The sequence below is a fragment of the Meriones unguiculatus genome, chromosome 16, assembly GCF_030254825.1.
Source record: "Meriones unguiculatus strain TT.TT164.6M chromosome 16, Bangor_MerUng_6.1, whole genome shotgun sequence".
Classification (NCBI taxonomy): Eukaryota; Metazoa; Chordata; class Mammalia; order Rodentia; family Muridae; genus Meriones; species Meriones unguiculatus.
This window is the reverse complement of record NC_083363.1, coordinates 60,740,705-60,762,302: the sequence shown is the minus strand read 5'-3', so window position 1 is coordinate 60,762,302 and position 21,598 is coordinate 60,740,705. Positions and strand designations below refer to the sequence as shown.

General features: G+C 46.6%; 1 long non-coding RNA gene across 1 annotated transcript; it reads right to left on the bottom strand.

The window, feature by feature from the left end:
* Positions 1-948: 948 nt before the first annotated feature.
* Positions 949-9,612, bottom strand: LOC132648251 (uncharacterized). The gene is made up of 3 exons (XR_009586622.1): positions 9,339-9,612; positions 9,063-9,192; positions 949-1,004 (listed from the first exon to the last, which is right to left on the bottom strand). It is a non-coding gene; the product is annotated as an uncharacterized LOC132648251 (long non-coding RNA).
* Positions 9,613-21,598: the final 11,986 nt, after the last annotated feature.

The window sequence follows — 21,598 nt, the reverse complement described above, 5'->3', positions numbered from 1 at the left end:
GTAAGATCAAGAAAACAAATGACAGCAAAGGCTGGCAAGGAGGTGGGATGGGAGCACGTGTTCACTGTTGGTGGATGTGCAGATGGGTGCAGCCACTACACAAATCAACGTGGAGGTTTGTCAGTGACTACAAATCAATCTATACCCTCCTGGGCGCATGCCAAAAGCGCTCTACCCCCTACGGCAGAGGTACTTGTTCAGGGTTTGTTGCTGTTCTGTTTACAACAGCTAGGAAATGTTGGACGTGTACCAGCGGATAAAAGGATAAAGAAACTGGTACAGAGGTATAAGGCAATTTTATCCAGCTGTAAAAAAAGTAAAATTATGAAATCTGAAGGTAGAAGGATGGACCTGGAGAAATAATCACTCTGAGTGAAGTGACCTGGGGCAGGACGGACATGATGCATGTTCTCTTTCAGATGTGGGTGCCGTCTTTGAATCTTTAGGTCTGTGTGTTTCTCGTGGAGCGCCTGTGGAAGCCAGGAAAGTAACAAGGGGCCACTGAAGGGGTTTTAATGGAAGGGCACTGCAGAGTATAGGTGGTAGGAATGGGGAGGGGGACTAATGGGGCAGGAAGTTCTAAGTGGGGAGGAAAATAGGTGGAGGACACATCAGAGGAGTGAGTACAGGAAGGGACGGCTAAAACTAAGGATTTTTAAATTATACATATGGAAACTTACTATTGCCGAAATTCATACACACACATATGTATATGTGTAAAGTTTAAATGGAGTTACCCGGTGTGGAGGAATAATAATGATACCTGCTGTAGGCTGCTTGTCGTTGAGTTGTTAGCTGAGTGGGGGTGGGGCCCCCATGGACCGCCCCAAACAACACAAGATATCAATATTTCTCTTGATTACACACCAGAACTTAATGGAAAGACCCTGTTGTTGAAGATAGCAGACACCTGAGTCACATGCTGTGAAAAAAAAAAGCTGGTACTGACCTGGAAGCTTCCTCCATATTGGCTAGGTTTCACGGAGCCAGAAGCTGTTTTACTGCTGGAGAGAGAGAGAGAGAGAGAGAGAGAGAGAGAGAGAGAGAGAGAGAGAGAGAAATCAGCAGTTGTGCCTGGCTGTGAACCTTGTGAATCACAGTAGTGACTTCTGGCCTGACGAGATAGGCCTTAGTGCAATAGTGGCATCACTGTTGTGAGAGTCACCAACCATTCCCTACTCAAACTCAGTGCCTACTCCACAAGACAGAACTCACGCCTGCTACTGTAAAACGGGCTAAGAACTCTTGGCTGGGTGTGTCACGGGCCCTAGTGGAGAGTCTATAGACGTGATTTTGCTCCTGTACATAGTATCACACTGCCTCTAAATACTTATCCTTATATCCATAGATTACTGCAGCCTTCATCAAGGAAGCTGCTTATTGCACCAGATGGCCATTAACACAGACTTACAACCTGTCAGCACAGAGAGAATAAGAGACTGGAGAGCTCTCAGCCCTAGATGGGAGTCTGTGCCACACCCTGTCCTCCTGAGGCTCAGGTGTAATCACAGAAGACAGAACAGAAAGACTGTGAATGCCAGGTGTTAAAGGGGACTTCTTCAAAACAGAGTTTTCTAGCCATGACAGGGCCATTGCACACAGGAGCTCACATCGGTGGTGGCTATATGTGACCAAACAGGAAAAATTTCAGCATGAATCAGGGAAGGACCCACACCGTTCCACCCATAGCTGCTGGCAGTTGGTGGTCACCAGAGAGGGAAGAGTCAGATTTTCTCAGGGATGCCACTCCCAAAGGGCTGCCCATGACCCAGTGGATGGCCACGTGCCCCGCCCCCCACACGAGCAGCAGGAAACAGAACAGTTGTGAGCAGCCCCAGCTGGCTGTAACGGCTGAGCACCTCTCCAGGCCCTGCACTGTATCTGCTGACTTTACTCTGCTGGCGGCTTCCACTGATGTGCAGATACTTTAGCCGATTGACATAATCTCCTTCAGTTTCTGTTTTCTGTTTGTTTTCACCTGTGCCTTTGGTATCACTCAAGACAAACAAGATCGAATATTCTGAAGCTTTCCCTCACAGTTTCCTTGAGGAGTTTTATAGATTTAAGTCTTATAGTTGGGTCACAGAGCCATTTTCAGTTAATTTTCTAGGTGTTGTAAAGTAAGGGTCAAACTTCATGGCTTTTCCTGTGTACATCCAGATCTTCCAGGACTGTAGGCTGAAGAAACTGTCCCTTTCTTCTTGAGTGGTCTAGGCACCACTTTTGGAGACAACTAAACCATGCAGGCAACAATTTGCTTCTGCATCTTTATTAACTTTTTTAAAAATAGTATCTTTAGCTTATGCTTTGGAAATTTCACACATGTAGACAATGTGTCTTGATCATATCCATCCTCTACTTTCCCCTCCAAAACCCTCCACAATTCCTCTGTTACATCTTTGCCTCAATATCAAGTCCTACATTTCTTTTATTCTTAGTTTTAACCCTCTGACTCCAGTTAGTATTGTTTGTGGGATGGGTTGGGAAAACAGGGGTAAATGGGAATGAATGTATTTTTACAAGAAAGGTCGTGATGTTGGGAAGGGGAAACGGTGAGGGGTACGGGAGGGCTGGAGGGGGCAGGGTCTGCGCCAAACATGTTCTGCACATGTGCTAGTCTCCAACAACAAAAACGGGGAGAAGGAAGGTGAGCTTCCGAGGAGGGATAACGTGGTACGTGTGAAGGCTTAACCCTCCGTCCTTGATCCTTCTGCACTGTTGAAGCGGTGGAAGCTTATGAACTAGCGAAACAGAGGCTCCTGCCGGTGACCCCAGAACACAGGCAGAGGTACTGCAGCATGACCTTGAGTACCAGCACCGCTGGGGCTGAGCCTGGGCCAGCTTCAGCTACAGAAAAAGACCTTGTCTTGGCCAGAGGGGAGGAAGTGCTTTGAGCTGGTACAACCCAATTTCAAGGGGGAATGAAGAAAAAGATGCAGATAATTATGGGAAATGCTAATATCAATCCACCATTCTCCCTCGAAATAACCTAAATACCCACTTCATCCCCTCTGAAGGAGACTTTGAGATTGTGGCTATAAAGTCATGAAATAGAATGCTACCCCATTTGGATTGACCCAGCTAAAACGAATGGCCTTGCCATAAAACCCATCAAATAAACTTGTAACAACACTTATTATTTTTTCCTTCTTAGCATTTGCTTAGTAGGCTTTAGGGAGATGCTTTGGATAGCCAACATTTCTTAAAATTGCTGTCCAGGGGAAGCTGAATTGGTAATTTCTCTCTCTGAACAAATGTTCCTATAACAGGCAGTGACCTTTAAAATCGTTTCAGAGACGAAGCCTTTCTAAAAGCAGCTGTCGCACTCTTTAGGCATTTGCATTGAACTGACTGGAGAGACGAAAAGCTTGACAGTTCAGTGGGGGAGACTGGCAGAGCCTGGAGTCCTCTGTGGTGATGAAGTGGCAGATCCAGGCAGGGGAAGAGGCTGCAGACGGGAGGACTGCCACCAGGACTTCAGACTCAGAGCTCATGGCTGTGGCTGCCCCGGGGATGGGAGGACACGTGGGTTGGTGGCCAGGGTGCTTCCCTCCTTGGTTTGCATGCTAGAGATCCCTGATTGCTCCCGTGGTAGCCTTAGACGGAACATCTAGATCTTCGAGCTGCTTCAGTCTGACCACACCCACGGCCACAGCCCTCCGTGGGCTAGCCCAGTGGGATCAGTGCAGTGTTCATGGCTTGGGACTGCTCAACAGCCTTTGGCATGGCAGGCCACACTCTCCTTGGAACGTTTTATTTCTTGCTCCTGTGGCCCTGACTCAGCACTTCCACATTCTGCCCTCCTCTGTCGCCAGCACCACACTGCCGTGCAGTATTGACACACTGGTCCTTGGAAGTTTAGCTTGCTCGTCTCCTCTTGCTCCCTGTCTTGCTCAGCTGTCTTAGGTAGAAGTTCCAAGGCAGTGGGGAGATCAGGAAAGGGGACACCTTCCTGTGAAGAAAAAAATCTAATATCCAGAACCCAGGAAAGCCACCCTGCCCTTCAGACTGCAGCATTTGTGACCAATGGCATCCACAGCAGCCCAAGAGAAACAGAGCCGACCAAACACTCTGAAAGAGCCCAGGAAAGCCACGTGCTAAACCTAAACACAGTGACCTGGTCTTCTATTGTTGCTGTGATAAAATACTGACCAGATAAACTTGGGAGGAAGTGTTTATTGTGGCTTACAGGTTCACAGCCCATCATTCAGGGAAGCTGGGCACGAGCTCAAGGCACGGACCTGGAGACAGGAAGCTACGCAGAGAGCAGAGAGGAACTCTGCTTTTATCGGCTTGCTTACAGAGTCAGCTAACTTTCTAATAGAGACCAGGCCCATCTGCCTAGGGGCGGCACTGCCCACAGCTGGCTAGGCACTCATATCAACTAGTGTGCTGGATATTTTTATGTCAACTTGACACAAGCTTGAGAGGCAGGAACTCAATTGAGAACACTCCTTCGTAAGATGGGGCTGTAGACAAGCCTGCAGGGCATTTTCTTAATTAGTGATTGGTGGGGGAGTGCTCAGCCATGGTGGGTGGAGCCAGCCCTGGGCTGGTGGTCCTGGGTTCTGCAAGAAGACAGGCTGAGCAAGCCATGATGAGCAAGCCAGTGAGCAGCACTGTCCGCAGCCTCTGCATCAGCTCCTGCCTCCAGGTTCCTGCCCTGTTTGAGTGCCTATCTTGACTTCCCGCAGTGAAGGACTGTGATGTGGAAGTGAAATCCGAATAAACTGTTTCCTTCCTAGTTTGCTTTTGGTCATGGTGTTTCATCATAGCAACAGTAACCCAAACTAAGACAAGTAGCAAGGAACAAAATTTCCCCACCGACATGTCAACATGTTGATCTGATGGAGGCAATTCCTGAATTGAGGTTCCCAGTGTATCCTGATGGCACTGAGTTGACTGATAATAGGAAAGATGTGTGTCAGAACCAGAGTCCCCTAACATCACAAGTAAAATGTAAAATGTCCTCATATAGCCCACCAAAACCAATAAATCTCAACTGAGGTGAGCAGATAAGCCACTGTTACCAGCATCGTGGTCAATCAATACCAGGATTATTAAGGACTTTAGTCACCATTAAAGTGTTTCAATAATCAATTACGTAGTCTTTTGAAATGACTAAATAAAAATCTGAAGAATGAAAAAAATTATATTATATATGAAAGCAGGCAGGCCTTGCTACACAAGCCTGCTTGGGAGGCTAAGGCAGTGAGATCTCAACCTCAAGTTTCCTGGGGAACTTGACAAGAACTTTTCTGAGAATAAAACAATATTTTAAAGGTTTGGGAGTACAACTCTTGAGTAAAGCGCTTGCTTAATATACATGGGTTCAATTCCTAGCCCCCCCCAATACACACTCTTTCAAATTAAAAGAAATGGACCACATGAAAACATGAACTTTAGATCTGAAAAATATAATAGCAGAATGTTCAAGAAAACTTACCCTGTGGGCTCAGGACAGTCGCAATGACATACTATCATACTGGAAGTAACATTTATAAGAACTATAAAGAGACAGACTCAGAAGACTAGATAAGTCAATATGGAATTCTAAAATTGCTCCTAACTTTAGAGTTCCAGCTGGGGAGGAGGACGGGGGTAGGGCTGAAGGAGCCTGTGAAGATACAATGACTGAAAATGTTTAAATTTGGCTAAAGGCACAAACCCTCAAATTGAAGAAGTTGTAAAAGTGCCAAACAGTATAAACCTGAATCACTCCACACCAAATGCATTATAATTTTAACTCCTGAAAATAAAGTCAAATAAAAAATATCTTGATGTCAGTGAAAGAAAAATAACACCATACAGGGAGACAGATGAGAGTGGGCTTCTCATAGATGAAATCGAGGAGTCTGAGGGTGAGTTTCTCACAGACGAAATTAGAGAGGCCAGAAAGAAGTCACACAACACTTCAAGAGCAAGAAGAAGCACAGATTCTGTATCCAGCACAGCTACACATCAAGAGTGAAAGGAAAAAATTTAAATGCGTTTTCTCAGACAAAGGAAAACTGAACCTTTTGCTAACAACTTACATCACAGGGAACTGAAAGATTGGCTAAGGGAAGGTCTTCAGACAGCAGATGAGGAAAGAGGGGATGCTATAGTATGCGGGAGGAATAAAGAAGAAAGGGAAATGTGGAGATCTGTGCCCACATGCTGGTGAATCTTCTTGCTCAGGACCTCAACAGGCAGAACTTGTGATGGAGACAACTGACAAGGATATCACAATGATGCTTAAAGGTGAGAGGGGAAGAGGAACCTATGTGGAACGCAGGTTTCCAAGTTCCAGTCAAAATCAAAACACTAGCCCAGAGGTGATGGCACTCACCTTTAATCCCAGAACTCAGGCAGGCAGATTTCTGAGTTAGAGGCCAGCCTGGTCTACAGAGTGAGTTCCAGGACATCCAAGGCTACACAGAGAAACCCTGTGTCTCAAAAAAACAAAAAACAAAAACAAAAAAGAAAAGAAAAGAAAAAAAAAAGGCAAAACACTAATAATAGTTCTGTAATGGTCACTCCTATACTTAAAGTAACCACTATAAACCCTGTATAAAAAAGTAGATTCAGAAAGACTCAAATAAAAGTCAAGACAGAACTCTAAACTCGCTCAACTTTAAACATCTAAACAAAAGTCAAAGCAGAACTCTAAACCACCAAGAAGTCTAGAAGGCAATAGATGTGAAACAGTAAATAGCAGTAGAAGAAATAGAGACTGAACTATAAAATGACTTAAGTGCCTGCACACTGGTAACCACGAGAATTGTAAGTGGTGATGCTGGAACTAGTGAAAGACTAAATTTTAAAAAATAACCCAACAATATGCTAAACACACACACACACACTAAAAGAATAAAGGAACGAAAAGCCACCCCAACTTCTATGACATAGCTAGGTTGGAAACAAAAAATTATGCAAAGATAAGTCATGCAGTGCGTGCATTCATATAAACTATCTTATGAGCACACTGCCTGACAGAGCAGTTTTGAAACAAAGGAAAGTGCTGCTGGTAAATATCAAAATGGTGGAACTCACCAAGTGAACTAGCAATACTAAATGTCAATGTACCAAAGAATCACATTTCAAAATATTTGCAGCAAAAACTCAAGGGCCAATGACTTAAACAGAAAATTGCATAGCTGTGGTGAAGACTTTAATGACAGAATCAAGGGAAAGGAAATTAGCAAGGATATGGAAACTGGCATGGTCATAGCTGGTGTTCCAGAACATTCCGCCAAACAACAGACGGAAACATGCTTTTTCCAGGTCCCATGGAATATGCATCAAGACAGACCACTCATTTTTATGAGCCATAAAATAAAGTTTTAAAAGGTTTTAAAGAATTGTAACTGCAGACTGGAATCTGTAGCCATAACAGAATCAAACAAGGAACCAACAACATAAAAGAACTGAAAAATGACATTCTGCAGCTTATTTTCTGAAGCCAGCAGGAAAAGAAAGTGCAAGAAAACTACAGACCAGCAACACTCAGGGAGCCAGATGCTAAAGCCTCAACAAGATTGTCATAAAATCCATCCCATGATATAAAAGAATTATTACGGAGCAAGCAAGTGGCATTTCCTCCAGACATGCAAGGCTGGTTCAACATTCAAAACTGTCACTCAGTAAGCTAACATAGAAACCTCACATACTTGCTTGATGCTAAAAAGATTTTGGCAAAATCCTGCACCATCCTTAATAAAAATACTGACACATCACAAAGAGAGAGAACTAACTCTTTACTCGAGAAAAGACTGCTTATGAAAGTAAAAATCACAATTCACATCTCATTTAACAGAGAAATATTGAATGTTTCAGCTCTAAAGCCAGGACCAATGTCCATTCTTGCCACTATTATTCGCCATAGTGAACAGTACTGGGAGCCATCCCTACATGCATAGGAAGATGGAAAACAAAGGACGTATGCATTAAAAGTGAAGAAATTAAGCTATATTTATAATTGGTAGGCTTGTCTCCACAGAAGTTTCCTGCTTCTTTGATAAAACTTCTAGGACTTAGAAGGAATTTAGCAATGGCACGGGTCACAATAAACAGAAATGAATTTTGTTTCTATATACTAGCCACAAGAATGCCCAAATGTAAATAAAATATAAAAGCAATCCTGAGCTTCCCGAAGAAAATGGAGAACTTGATGTACACTTAACAGCACACACACAGGGCATCTACGCTGAAAAGTATAAAATGTTGATGAAAGACAATGTATAATGTTCTTAGATTTATTTTATGTGCATGAGTGCTTTGCCCCACATGCGTGTATGTGCCCCCGTGTGTGCCTGGTGCCTGTGGAGGTCAGAAGAAGGTGTTTAACCCTCTCTAACTGAAATTAAGGGCAGTCGGAAGCTACCATGTTGGTGCCAGGAGCTGAACCCGGGTCCCCTAGGAAGTAGCAAGAGAAATGCCCGTAACCACAAAGCCATCTCTCTAGCCCTAAAAGGAACTGTCTGAAAGCCCTCTGTAAACGTGGGCTCATGTTCAAGCTGGGCTTACTGGCTGGAAAATGAGACAGAATAAACACACTAGCTCTCCCAACCTAACAAGTAAATTCAAAAGCAATTACTGCCCAAATCCCATCACGGCTCTTTATAGACATAGACAACTTTAGTTTAAAATGTATTCTGTAAAGTATGGGTCCTAGAATGACAAGGATAAAAGGGGAGGACTCGCTCTACCCATTCCAAAGACCTGCAGATAGCTGTGCGCTTGGGATGGTATTGTTCTGCCAGGAGGCCAGGCCACAGATCATAAAACAAGAATCAACTCAGGAAAAGACCCCCGTGAACAAGCCCACCCACCTGTCTGACAGAGCATAAAGAGAAGGTGGTGGAGGGGGGATGGCCTTCTCCACAAACAATGCTGCTGCAGCTGAGCCTCTCAGAGGTCAGAACAAATAAAGAGCTACAAAGCATAGCCCACACCTCACACTTTACCCCCAGGCTTAAAATGGGTCATGGGCTTAGATGTAAAAGTCAAGGTTATAAAACTTGTTGTACCAAAATAAAATGCAGAATAAAATACTCAGTAGAAAGACTACAACAAAGTACCTGAGACAGACAACTGGCTTGTCTGGAGCCTTGGTTTCAGAGGGCCAGGGCTGGTTGGTTCTGTTGCTCTGAGGCCTGGGAGGCATGGCAGAGAGCTCGTGACAAAGCAAAGCTGTCCACCTCATGGCACCTTAAGAGAGAGAGGGAGGCCCAAAGGGACACAGGCAGAGGGAAAGAGAAATGGGGGAAAAGAAGAGAGAATTAGGCTTCATTACCAACTTGACTGGCTTTGTAAAGATGTCCCCAGAAAACCTGACCGGAGGAAGGAATACCCACCTGAGTGTGCGCGACACCAGCTCCGTGCTGCGGTGCGGGGCTGAGTAAAACAGGAAAGCCAGTGGGATACCGTCAATCCTCACGCTCCACTTCTGGACTGCAGGAAAGCCAGTGGGTTATCGTCAGTCCTCTAATTCCGCTTCCGGACTGCAGGTGGGATACCGCCAATCCTCTCGCTCCACTTCCGGACTGCAGATTCTTACTTCTGCTTGCCGCACCTTCCCTGCTACAACAGACTCTCCACCCGGAGGCCTCAGAAACTGTCACTGCAATGACGAGACCAGGGAGAGAGAGAGAGAGATCCACTATCCTTTTGTCTCCCGAGACGGCCAACAACACCTCACTTGCTTCTGCCGGGCCACCTTCCAGAAGGTTCCACCGCCCCCCACTGTTGTCACAGACTCGAGACCAGGTCTTTATCACATGAGCCTTTGAAAGATGTTTTAGATACAAACCGTAAAGAGCTTTTAGGCTTGATACCAAAAGCACTGTCTACAGTAGAAAAAAAAAATTAACAAGTCATATTTTATCTGAAGTATAAATTTTACTGTGTAAAAGCTGATCGTAAGAGGATTTTTTAAAACGCAACTGACTAGGAGAAATATTTTCAGATTACATGTTCAACAAAGGATTAGTATCTAGAACACACACACAAAATCTGACTGCAACAACAGCAGAAAGGATGAAAAAAAATACAGAGATATACAGATGGTCAATAAGGCAGAGGAAGATGTTCGTCTTAATAGCCACTGGTGACGTCTGAATGAAAACTTCCGACAGTGATTTAAGCCAACAGGTTTGACAGTGCCAGAAGCTGGCCAGGGCGAGGGGGAAGTGGCTCACGAGTATGAGATGGAGCAGCCACAGGGGAGAGCTGCAGGGTAATCTGGGTAATCTACCATAAAGCCAAGTGTGCAGCTACCGTGACTCTGCAGTGACTGGCTCACCTTTCAGCCTGGAAAAGCAAACAGTTAAGTTTACACTGAAACGAATATATTTAGAGTAGTTTTGTTCGCCACAGCCCCAAGCAGAATGTCCTTTAAAGTGTTTTTTGTTTTTGTTTTTTGTTGTTGTTGTTTGTTTTTTTAAGCTGTTGTGTGCATTCTGCATCCATGGAATGCTCTTTATATGGGAGCACACTACCTAAACACAAGACTTAGCTAAAACCCCATGATGCTCTGCGTGAAGGAGAGCAGCTTCGGGTGGTTACAGAGTCCTCTAAATGACACAATGATAGACATGGAGAACAAATAAGTAGATTTAGGATAACGTTCAAAGCAGGAGGGAGGCAGGGATGGCTGTGAAAGGACGGTATGAGAACGAAGAGGACCTGTCAGAGCAATTCAGAGTCCTGACTGTGGTGGGTGTGACCCAGTGGGAGGGAGAGAGGGGACGCGTGTCCAAGGAGAGCAGAAGTTGGAGACCGTCTGTGGGCTGTCTTGATGCTACTATCCCAGATATAATAGTTTGTGGGAAGTACATATGTAGATGGGCCTCTGGGCCATGGCTGAGTGCCCTGACAGACCAGAGGTGAGTCTTGACCTGTCTTGGGCCAGTTTCTGTCACCGTAATAGAATACCAGAGCTTGGGCACTGTTTGCCCTTGGCTACCGCTAGGAAAGCTGGGGAGGATTTATCGGGATCAGCGTTCTCCACAGGACTAACGCTTTCCTCAAGGTGAGGACGAGGACATCTTCCCACTTCTCATAGCACACCTAGCACCTACCCTTTCCTATCAGTGAGGCCCAGCTAAGCTGGAGCGTTGCCCAATGCAGCTGGTAAATAAACCTGAAAGATTACCAGGGTTTTTGTAAGATTCCTGGAAGAGTTGTGCTTCTTTCCCAAGGATGGTTTTCCACGTGACTACATTGGAATAGTCTCTCTATTCATGCTACACATTACACACACGAACACACACACCTGCAGTACTGCTGTTCACCACACAAGTCTCAACTGATAGTTCTCATGGCAACCATCAGAGCCACTTCTCACGCGTACCTGTAAATAGCTGGGTGTGACTCATGCTCGGATGCAACTCCTGCCACAAGGCCCTTCTTTCTTGTGTTTTTCTTTCAGCCTATTAGCAAACATGCTGTGGTTACAGTTTGACAAGTGATCAGTGTTATTTTGTCTGAAAAGCACCCCCCCCCCCCGGACTTGGGGTCCATCTATGACTCTGGATGAGAAAGAAATACATTCAATTCGAGTCAACAGCCAGGGAACATTTTCTATATACATGCAAGGTTTTAAATCAGTTTCTAGAGGAACAGTGATGACTAACTCATGGGTCCTGCTCTCAGGCAGACGACACTGTCATTTGGAGTCTGTGCCAACGCTATAGCAAAAGCTGGCCTCAGTATGCCTCATCACCAGTACTGAGATGGTGAGATGGTGCTTTACGAGCGTGGGGCAGGCTTTCTGGCCAGAACACACCCAGTAGAGACACAGAGGCTTATTGAAAGAGCTCTGAGAAGAACTGCCGAGAGCCTGCTGGGCATGCCAGCACTCCCAGTCTAAATCCACCGTCACCATTTGCCAGCGGGAGATACGGGGCCAGCTTCCTCACCTCAAGGATCAGGAAAATATCATCAGCCACCAAGTGACCTACTTTGCACAAAGCCTGGCACAGAGAACTTTGTGAATGTTGTGTGACTTTTATTTGAGCTGGCATAAAATTTTTAAAAAGATAATAAATTATAAGGTTGCTTACTGGGCTGTCCTCAGTGTCATGGATGTTAGGAGTACCTATTTAGATAGACCTTTGGGCAGTGGATGAGTGCCTTAACAGACCAGAAGTAAAGCTGGACCTGTCCTGGACCAGTTTCTGTTGCTAGAATAAAATACGAGAAATCAGATACTTTATAACGCAAAAGGCTTATTTAGTTCACTGTTCTGAAGGAGCGAGAGCTTCACAATGACACTGGTAGTGTGGCTGGAGTGAGGACATCACAGTGATGGGAACTCTTGAGTGGCCGTGTGCAAAATGTCAGACATTCAGGCTCCCTTCTGATCACGAATAACTAATCAAGTGCCAGACACCCTCTTTAATCTCCTCTGAGGTTGCTTCTCTGTGGCCTATTACCCTCCACTCTGCCCTACCTCCCGGGGCCCCACAACCTCAACACCACCCCTCTGAAGACTGAGTAACCAACACATGAGCCTCTGAGGACAACCATGTCCTAGTAACCTTATACAAGAGACTACAGGAAACCACCACAGGTACCTCGAGGCTATCACAGATTCCATTTACACCAGGGCTAGCCAAGTACAGGAGCGATATGTGCTGAGCATGCTAACAGCCTCAGCTGATTGCGTCATGTTCTCTGTCTCAGGTAACTAGCCCACTGTCACATGCTAGAGAGAAGCCCTTGTACAGGACAATACTAGCCGTGCACTTCACGCATGCACTTCACCCTACCCCCAGCCTGGAAAAAGACCCGAGAGAGCTCCGTCAGCATTCAAGCCCCTTCGCACGCACACATTCTCTGGTTACGGCTGCTCACTTGGGATTTCTTATCTCCTACAGCTTCCCCATTTCCTGTAAGGTTCCTGTGGGGTTCTGAGAGGCACAGAGGGTGCATCTCATACCCTACAGCATCTTTTTTTCCTGTTTGATTGACCTGAGTCTGCTTTGTGAGGTGCTGTGATGCAGAAGGGCATCTCCAACACGCAGAGGGCCTTCTGGGGTTCTGGGGTTCAGACGACTTCTTAGATACAAGCCAGCTTGGTGCCCACTGGCCCTCGGTTTGATCCTGGAGTATGGCAGAAGGTGCTGTTTGACCCTGGCGTCCATTACTTGTTCTTTACACAGAGAACCCATAGGTAGGAAGTAAATCATAGCTTAATGTGGTGGGGAACTTTTAGACTTGTCAGTTTGAAATCCTGGGAAGTTCTTTGAACATAGGAACAATGAGATGTTTTGTTTTATTTCTCATAAGGAATAATGAAGTGGGCGTGGGGTGCTGTTGATACTCCCTGGACTAAAGCCACCTTCCAGGAAGCCTGGCTAGCAGTGGGGCGTAGGGTCTGCGACCTCTGCACAGTCCAGCTGTCACTCCTGGCTGTGGACAGTACAGCAATTGCCACTGTGAGTGAATCAGTTTCATTTTTGCAGCCTGAAACCGAGGAAGAGGGGAGAGCCATGTAAATAGTAAATAGCAAGGGAGGGGTAATTAACCAGACAGACCTATAAGAAACCTGCCAGGCTGTGCAGGTCCAAGAGGAAGGAGTGAACCAGGGGCCAGAACTGTCCAGAGTGGGGGCTGGGGGCTGTGCACAGGGTGGGGCGGCTCTGTGGCTCCCAGGAGGTTACAGTATGCTTCCGTCCTTAGGGTCAGACAAGTGACAACCAAGTCAGTTGTGATATTTGCGATCTCTTTTCTGAGCCAGTATCCAGCCTGTCTCCCCCTCTACCTGTATCTTCCCCTATAGTTTGCTTACTCCCATTTTGAGGGGCCCTCTTGCTTCCCAGAACGCATATCCAACTCCTCTTCCAGGAACTCTGGTGGCACTGCCCTGGCTCCGGAAGGGCTGGCCCTTGCTGCATCAGACCAACGCCCTTTGCCCACAAGTTGGCAAGGGTGACCCAGTGACCTACTTTTCAGTGCTGCCTGGCATAACTCAGCATCTTTGCAAGGGAGGTGCCCCTCCTCCTCCTCAGATCTGTGATCTTTAGATTATGTGACAGGAAACATGAGGGTGACGGCCCCACAATGAGAGCATAAGACATGAGGGTTTTAACAGCCATCAGACTGGCTGTTTAGTTGCACTGGTATCATTCACTGTGAGAGGTATGATGGAGTTGTTTCTCTTTTTTTCTCCCAGCTTACAGCTGTTCCTTTCTTCACACACGCCCATGAGGTTCACCTGCCCTCATCTTGCTTTTGTATTTAAAGAAAAACAAACTGGTTCATTGACCTAGAGACTTCCAACTTGGCAGAGACTGAAAGTGCGTGTGTCTGTGTGTCTGTGTGTGTGTGTGTGTGTGTGTGTGTGTGTGTGTGTTATTTGTTTTTCATTCACAGAGCTGGGAATATCTGGATTGAATGGATCATTCAAAATGAATGAAATTTCCAGAATGTCTTGAATCATCTGCACAAAACAGAGCCTGAAATTGCCCAGGAGGGAAAAATGCCGGCTGACAAGCACAACAGTGCAGACAAAAGCGGGTCTCTGCGGCAGGCCTGCTGCAAAGTCACACAGAGCGTGCTCTTTATCCTGTCACAGAGGGCTGCGGCTGTGGAATTGCTTTCCCCCGCAGTGTGAATGGGTCTGGAGGAAGGAGACCACACACCGGGAACCAAGGTGACAGTGAGCTGACAGAGCTGTGCTGAGGGACGAGCACACACGGTCAGGGAGGAGGGAGGGGAGGACGACTCCTATTGAGAGAAGGCAGACAGAGAGCAAGGCAAGGCTCTGGAGTCTTGTCTCGCACGAGTTACTTTTCTGTTGTGACAGCATGCTCAGACAGAAGGAACTGAGAGGAGAAAGGGGTCATTTTGGCTTTCAGTTCCAGAGGGAGAGATAGAGGCCACCATGCTAGAAGCTGTTCCTCTGGATACATGAAGCAAAGAGCAAGAACAGGAAGTCAGGCAGGACAGAACACCCTCAAAGCCCTACTAATGTACTTCTTCCAGGAAGCCTCCCCTTCCAAAGGTTCCACAAGCGTCCCAAACAGTGCTACCAAGCGGGGATCAAGTGTCCATATATATGACCTACTTAGAGACATTTCTCATTCAAACTGCCATGTCTCTGCAGGGGGGAGGGAAAGGCCAGAGCATAAACAGGGAGAAAGCCTTTTTCTACTGGAAACACGGCCGAAAAAAAAAAAAAAAAAAACCATGAACCAACATCTACTAACCCAAACAGGGCATTGACACTAAAGAAATCATTCTGTTCAGGTCCAGCTTCGTGAACCAGCGTGAGTTTATCAGGGCTGCTCAGAGGAATACACTTGACTAGTTACTTCCTAGGGCATGGGTCATGCAAAGACAACCGCACCCAAAGGTCCACTGCAACATGAGTGGCAGCTCAGGAAACCTGCACCCCGAGCTCCCTGCACAAGGCCCAGGTGTCCCCAAGGGTAGGTTTCTTGCCCAGAAACCAACACTCATTTTATAATGCTGGCGAGGGGCCTTGTTGATGCTGTAAATTTCTTGAGATTCCTTGGCCTTCTGAGTTGTGTAAGCCCCACTTCTTCCCTCCAGGAAGAAATGTTTTAATTCAGAGAAAACAACTACACAGGGCCCTTTCTTTACTGTAATTTTCCAGTAACACCAATAACATAGACAATAACGTTATCCCATTCCTTAATCCCAGCCCCAGCTCTTTCCTGCCTTAACTCTTCTGCATCACGTGCATTGTGTCTGTGTTGGCAGCCATCTTTTCCACAAATATTGGCTTGAGCATTCATTGGCATGGCTTACTCCCTGTCCTGGAACTCTGCCTTGACTTTGCTCTTAGCCCCTCTCCCCCTCTGTGTGCCTGTCTTTTCTCTTCCTCCCATGCTGGGTCCTCCTCCTCGAGTGGCCTCCAAATGAAGGCCTTTCCTGCTCCTCCTGGTACATTTCCCACTGCTCCTTGAGTCTTCCAGTGCTGTGGCTGAATGGGGTATTTACAAGAGGGAAGTAGTTAGCGCATTCCTCCAGCATGAACCGAGAGCCCTGGCCACCTCCCTGACACCCAGCTTGGCCGGGAAAGGCCATGCAGACTGATACAGAGCAGAGCCCTTGCCCTTGCCAAGCTGCTTCGCCCCCCATTGCTCTGCCTCTTCGGCTCCTCTCTGCTCTCTCCACCATCTGAGTCCACCGTTCCTGGAAGCCAAATGGAATCTGCTTGCCCCTCAGCAGCCCGCCGGGGTCACAGCCACAGCTCACCTAAACTAGTCATGGTACTAAATTGCTCTCTCTTGCCAGAATAAACAGGCTGGGCTTTTCAAAATCAAAAGCAGCCATTGCACATCCCGGCTTATGGCTACCTATCTTCCTCAAGACAGACCCCGAGGGCCTGTGTGGCTCTCACCCTATTTCTGGACCCTGTTTCTTGTTGAGACTTTAGAAGGGCAGACTCAGAGAGCAGGGGCTCGGTTTTGTTCACTGATGCACCCTGCTGGGTGCAATGTCTGCCCACTCTCACCTCCTCCCTCCCTCCCTCCCTCTTCCGTATTACCCCACTCCTCCTTATTACTGGTACAGATTAGATAAGCTCAGGCTCACAGGGGGTCCAAGGACTTCCTCTGGTCGTAGCCTTCTTGCTGGTAAAGTTTCACCACGGTACACAATGTGCATGCACCAAGGTCTTTTCCATCTGGTTAAGTTTCTGCCCTCTAATACATTCACAAGTATACCTCATCTGAATTGTGGCAACGGCCTACTAACCCCACAGTGGAAATTAAACTTCAACGTGAGATTTGGGGGAGACAAACCACATTGTGCATTCTCAAGCGTACACACACACACACACACACACACACACACGCACACGCACGCACACGCTCTCAAGGACATACTTATGTACACATGTACAGTGTCCACCTCTTTCTTTGTAATTATTGCATAGTTGCCCACAGCGTGGGTTAGCTATGGTTTGTTTAACACCTTGCTTACAGGCTAAAGAAACGAGTCTCACCAGGGACGAACAAACAGAAGGGAGTGTTAAGGAGGGAGCTCTCTTCCAGAGGAAGCCCACGGAAGTGATTCAAGGCAGCCAGGAGCCACCAGAGTGCGAGGCTGGCTGGACACGTAAGTGCTTGGCTCGCATGAAGAGGCTAAGGGCCAGAACATCTCATGAACACCCTCCAGAGTGTAGATAATAAAAGCAAAGTTTGGGTCTTTGTGTAGGCTGTCTGTGGCTGAGCCTATAAAGACTTGTGCATTTGAACTCTTTATCCCCGGTTGGTGTCACTGTTTGGGGTGGTTAGGGAACCTTTCAGAAGTGGAGGGTTGCTGGAGGAAGTACATTAATGGGGAGGGCTTTGATTATCTCACCCCACTTCCTTTTCCTGCTCTCTGCTTCCTATGTACAGCCGAATGTGATCAGCCAACTTCTAGCACGATGGACTCTCCCTCCGGAGCCACAAGCCAAAGCAAACCCCTCACCCTACCCTCATTCTCTGGATCACCCTGTGCTGGACTCACAAGCAAATATTATATCTCACAGACAGTCTATTCGGCTCTCTCCTTTCATGCTTAAACCATTCCCTGCCGAGAAGGCGCTCACACATACATGGCCTTGGCCTGGGGAAACTACTGAGTCCCTATCCTTAGAAAATTATAAATCAGTGGCTCAGGATGCCTGCTTAAGCTAGGTCAGGTCATCGCTATCCTGACCCGCCAACCACCAGCAAGGCACTCATACACAACACACACACACACACACACACATACTTCTTCTAAACTCAGAAGAAAAGATGGGAGCCTAGAGGTAGCAAGGCAGCATGTTTGGGAGATGTGATCCAGAGTCAGAGAGGACACCTACCACTGCTTCCTGATAATCTGTGGAAGCCTCTGGATTTGTGGTGGAGGGTCTCAGCTCCCTGGCACTGGAGTGACAGATAGTTGTGAGTGCCACACAGATGCTGGGCTCCTAATGTAGGTCCTCTGAAAGAGAAGTCTGTGCTTTTAACCACCCCCCACCCCCACCCATGTAGCTCTTTAAACCGTCTCCACACTGGTGCTTTCTGTTTCTGATGGCTTGAGCAGAAGTGGCCAGAGAGAGTTGGAAGCCACGAGCAGACAACAGCAGAGTGGCTACCGGCCTGACCATGTGGACTTCCATACTGACGCTCAGATGGCCACTTGGGGAAGAGTGCTGTCTGGCAACACACCATGGAACAGCACATGGAGTTTGGATTGTGTCTAGTTACGAAGGTTCTCGTGGCGATTAAAATAGTCCGCCCAGCACTGAAAGTTCCCAAAGAGTAATTAGCATCGTGTGCCAAGAAGATGGGAATGGAACGGTAATTACCAGGCTGGGTGACTTTTCAGTCACCTAGAAACACGAATTCGAAGAAGATAGATGCAACAGCCCTTTCCTAAACTGAACTGTGACGTTTATTTGTGGTTTATATTTTTCCACTATGACAATGACACTTTGGCTAAGTGTGTCTTCAGAATGTCCTAGGTGCCTGTGACCAATAGAAGACACATGTCACTTAGGAACACATGAGCTTCCCCGGTTGCCTGGTTACAGGAGCAGAGGAAGAGAGCCGCAGAGAGAGGTGGGCTGGGAGGAGGTAGCCCCAGAGTTCTATCAGGTGGACTTCAGAGCATTGGAGTTGTCAAAGCCCTTCGTTTCGATGAGCACACAGGATTTTCCAAGCTCTGCAGAGACCAGCTGCAGCCAACTGAGGCTGGAGACTACTCACTTCATAGAAGCATGCGTGATTCACCTCTGGATATGGAACAGATGAAGATCTCTGAGAATTGTCTGTCTCCCCACATAACAACGGATCCCAGAATTCTATGCCATCCTGCCACTTCTGCACCAAATCTAGAGCCATCCATTACATGAGTGGTCTTCGTGGTGGACTTTTTGGTTTATGGTATGTAAACATGGTTTTTGTTATAATCCCAAGTGGGGAATTTTAACTTGTTCAAGGCTGATTATTGCAGGGGCGTGTTCTTTGCCACCTGGAATCAGTTGAATTCTGAGGACTTTGAGGGGTGTAAATATGATAGCCCAGAGGAAAAAAGCAGCTTGGAGAAGGCGAAGGAGGACTGCTTGCTGCACTTGCTGGCTTGCTGGTTACCCTGACTTCTGGATTATCCTGACAATGGATATTGCCCCTCCCCCCCAAAAAAAAATCCCTTACCCAGCAGGAAGAAGGAAAGAGAACTCTGCCACCTGTCCCCACTCACCTTTTCTCTTCGCTACCAGGGGTTTGGGGATTTGAAGAGAAGAATTAAAAGGCATAAATAAAATAGTTTAAAAAAACAACAAAAACTAGTGCGTACAAGTGGCACCCAACATGGTGCTTGGCATAGTGGGACACCTGGTTTCTCATGCTGTAGAGGAGACAGCAGGGCACAGAGAAGCCCTGTTTCAGGCTATGGGGAAGGTTTGCTGCGGCTGCTACTGCTGCTTTCTCTCCCACTTCACTCCCAGGGGGATTCTCTGGTTTTGCTTCATCATCTTCCTGCACTTCGCTTTAAAGAAGGTTGGGAGAATGGTTGAACATTTGGAAAAGTTGTGAGTGAATATACAGGATTTTGAGAAACAAAAAAAATGATGAAATAGGAAAATCAGAAGTTTCACTCATTTTAGAAAGAATTGCAAAGGGAGAATTTTCAGGTAGAAAAAAAAAGCAAAAGGCGCCATTGAGGAGAACACCTGGTACCTAAGAGCCATCATGTCCTGCAACAGCCGCTTAGCCCTTCGCGAGCACTGCCATGTTCCCAAAGCTCCTGGGTGGCTGGGGAGCCTGAAAGAGCAGAAGGCTGCACAGGGTGAAAGGGTTAAAGAGAAACAGCCTGCTTCAGAAAAAGGTTAATCCTGAGCAAACTGGGCTACCAGAGGAGCGGCCTCTGGTGAAGAGATCACCACCATTAATTTTCCCAGTCGCCACAGAAAGCCCTAGATATCAAAACGCTGGGTGCTTCAGTTGCGGTAATTCGCTCATTTGAGAAGAAACTGTGACCAAGCCATCAAAAGCCTCAGAGCTCAAAACGACAGGTGTGTCAAATCAGAGAAATATAGTATGTTCCGCCAGAGAAACAAACAAGCCATTTCTGGTGGTACTGCAAGAATAATTAAGTTTCACAGCAAGAATGTTTAAGTTTCCTGGAGTTTGTAAATGGTGTGATAGAAGGGGGCATTTGACGAGTGAATGCGTGTCCAAGAGAGACATATGCGCTAACTTCTTGCTGTTAGGACACAGCTTTGGAGTCCTAGCTCAGGGTTCAACAGCAAAAGGTATGAGCCATTCCAGACAACAGCAGCTGATGGTTTTCAGGTTATAAAAGAAACTATTGACCTAAAAGGGGTTTGATTCCTTGATTATCTCTTTTAAAGAAAACAAGTCTCATTCATATTTTTTAAAGCCATTTTTTTAACAGAAAGAGGGAAATGCTGTGAATACAAACATGTTTTTGTTTTGATCCTGGGTACAGGATATGGGACTAATTCAGATTGTCCACATCAGTTAACTATTTGCCTGGTGCGGGCTCTGAGAGGAGCTCTTTGCCAGCTGCAGATAATTTAAATCTGAAGACCCTGGAGAGAGAATGAATGCCAGAGCCCAGAGAGTGTTGAGTGGGCTCTGAGCAAGAAGGCTGCTGCCGCTTCCCCCCTGTTGCTCCTGGTTGCTACTGATGCAATGTGATGAAAAAAGTTGGAGATATGGTGAAACGAGGATTGGACTCACCACAAGGAACAACCCTAACCAGCAGGAAGTAGCTAAAGATAATTCTGCCCCCTCTCCCCGCTAACCTTTCTCTCCTACCCAGTGTTGGGGTGTTGGAAGGGATTGGAGTGGAGTAAGGAGAATGAGACATTAAAAACATAGATAAAACGGTTAAAGGAAAAGTACACCAACAGCCTACATGTTTGATAAAGGACTATGTGTGCAGACAGCAGGCCAGCAGCGGGGCCAGGCCCAGGCCCTTGGTCCAGAGATCTTCATTCTTCCATTTACAGGAAATAAAACCTTGTCCTAACTCCTTCTCTTTCTCTTACATAGCAGAACTCTGAGCAAGTAGAGAGAGATGAGGTAGGCAAAATGCTTAGCATAGAATCCACAGCATATGCTCACTAAGTAGGATGTGAGTTCTATCATCTCCACCCATGCCCCTCTACTCTTCACTGATCTGGCATGTGCCTGAGAGAAATGTGTGAGTGTGTGTGTGTGTGTGTGTGTAATATTTTGGTTTGGGTCCATGGTCAATTGCTTTTCCTTCTTGGAAACTATAGCAAGCCAGAAAATCACATCAGAGATAGGAGTGGACAAAAGCTACCCTGCTCACAGTGGCTAGGAGGCAAAGTGAAAAACAAAGAGGCTAAGATCCCAAATGTTGCCTTGAAAGATAAATCCCCAGTGACCTACAGACCACCTACCCATTAGGCCCTATACACCAAAGGTTCTGTGGTAGTTAAATGAAAATGCCCCCCATAGGCTCTTAAGGATTGGCATTATTAGAAAGGCTTAGGATATGTGGCCTTGTTGGAGTAGGTCTGTCCTTACCCGAGGAAGCATGTCTCAGAGGCTGGGCTTTGAGGTTTCAGAAATTTAAGCCAGGCACAGCAATTCTCTCTTTCTGCTGCCTG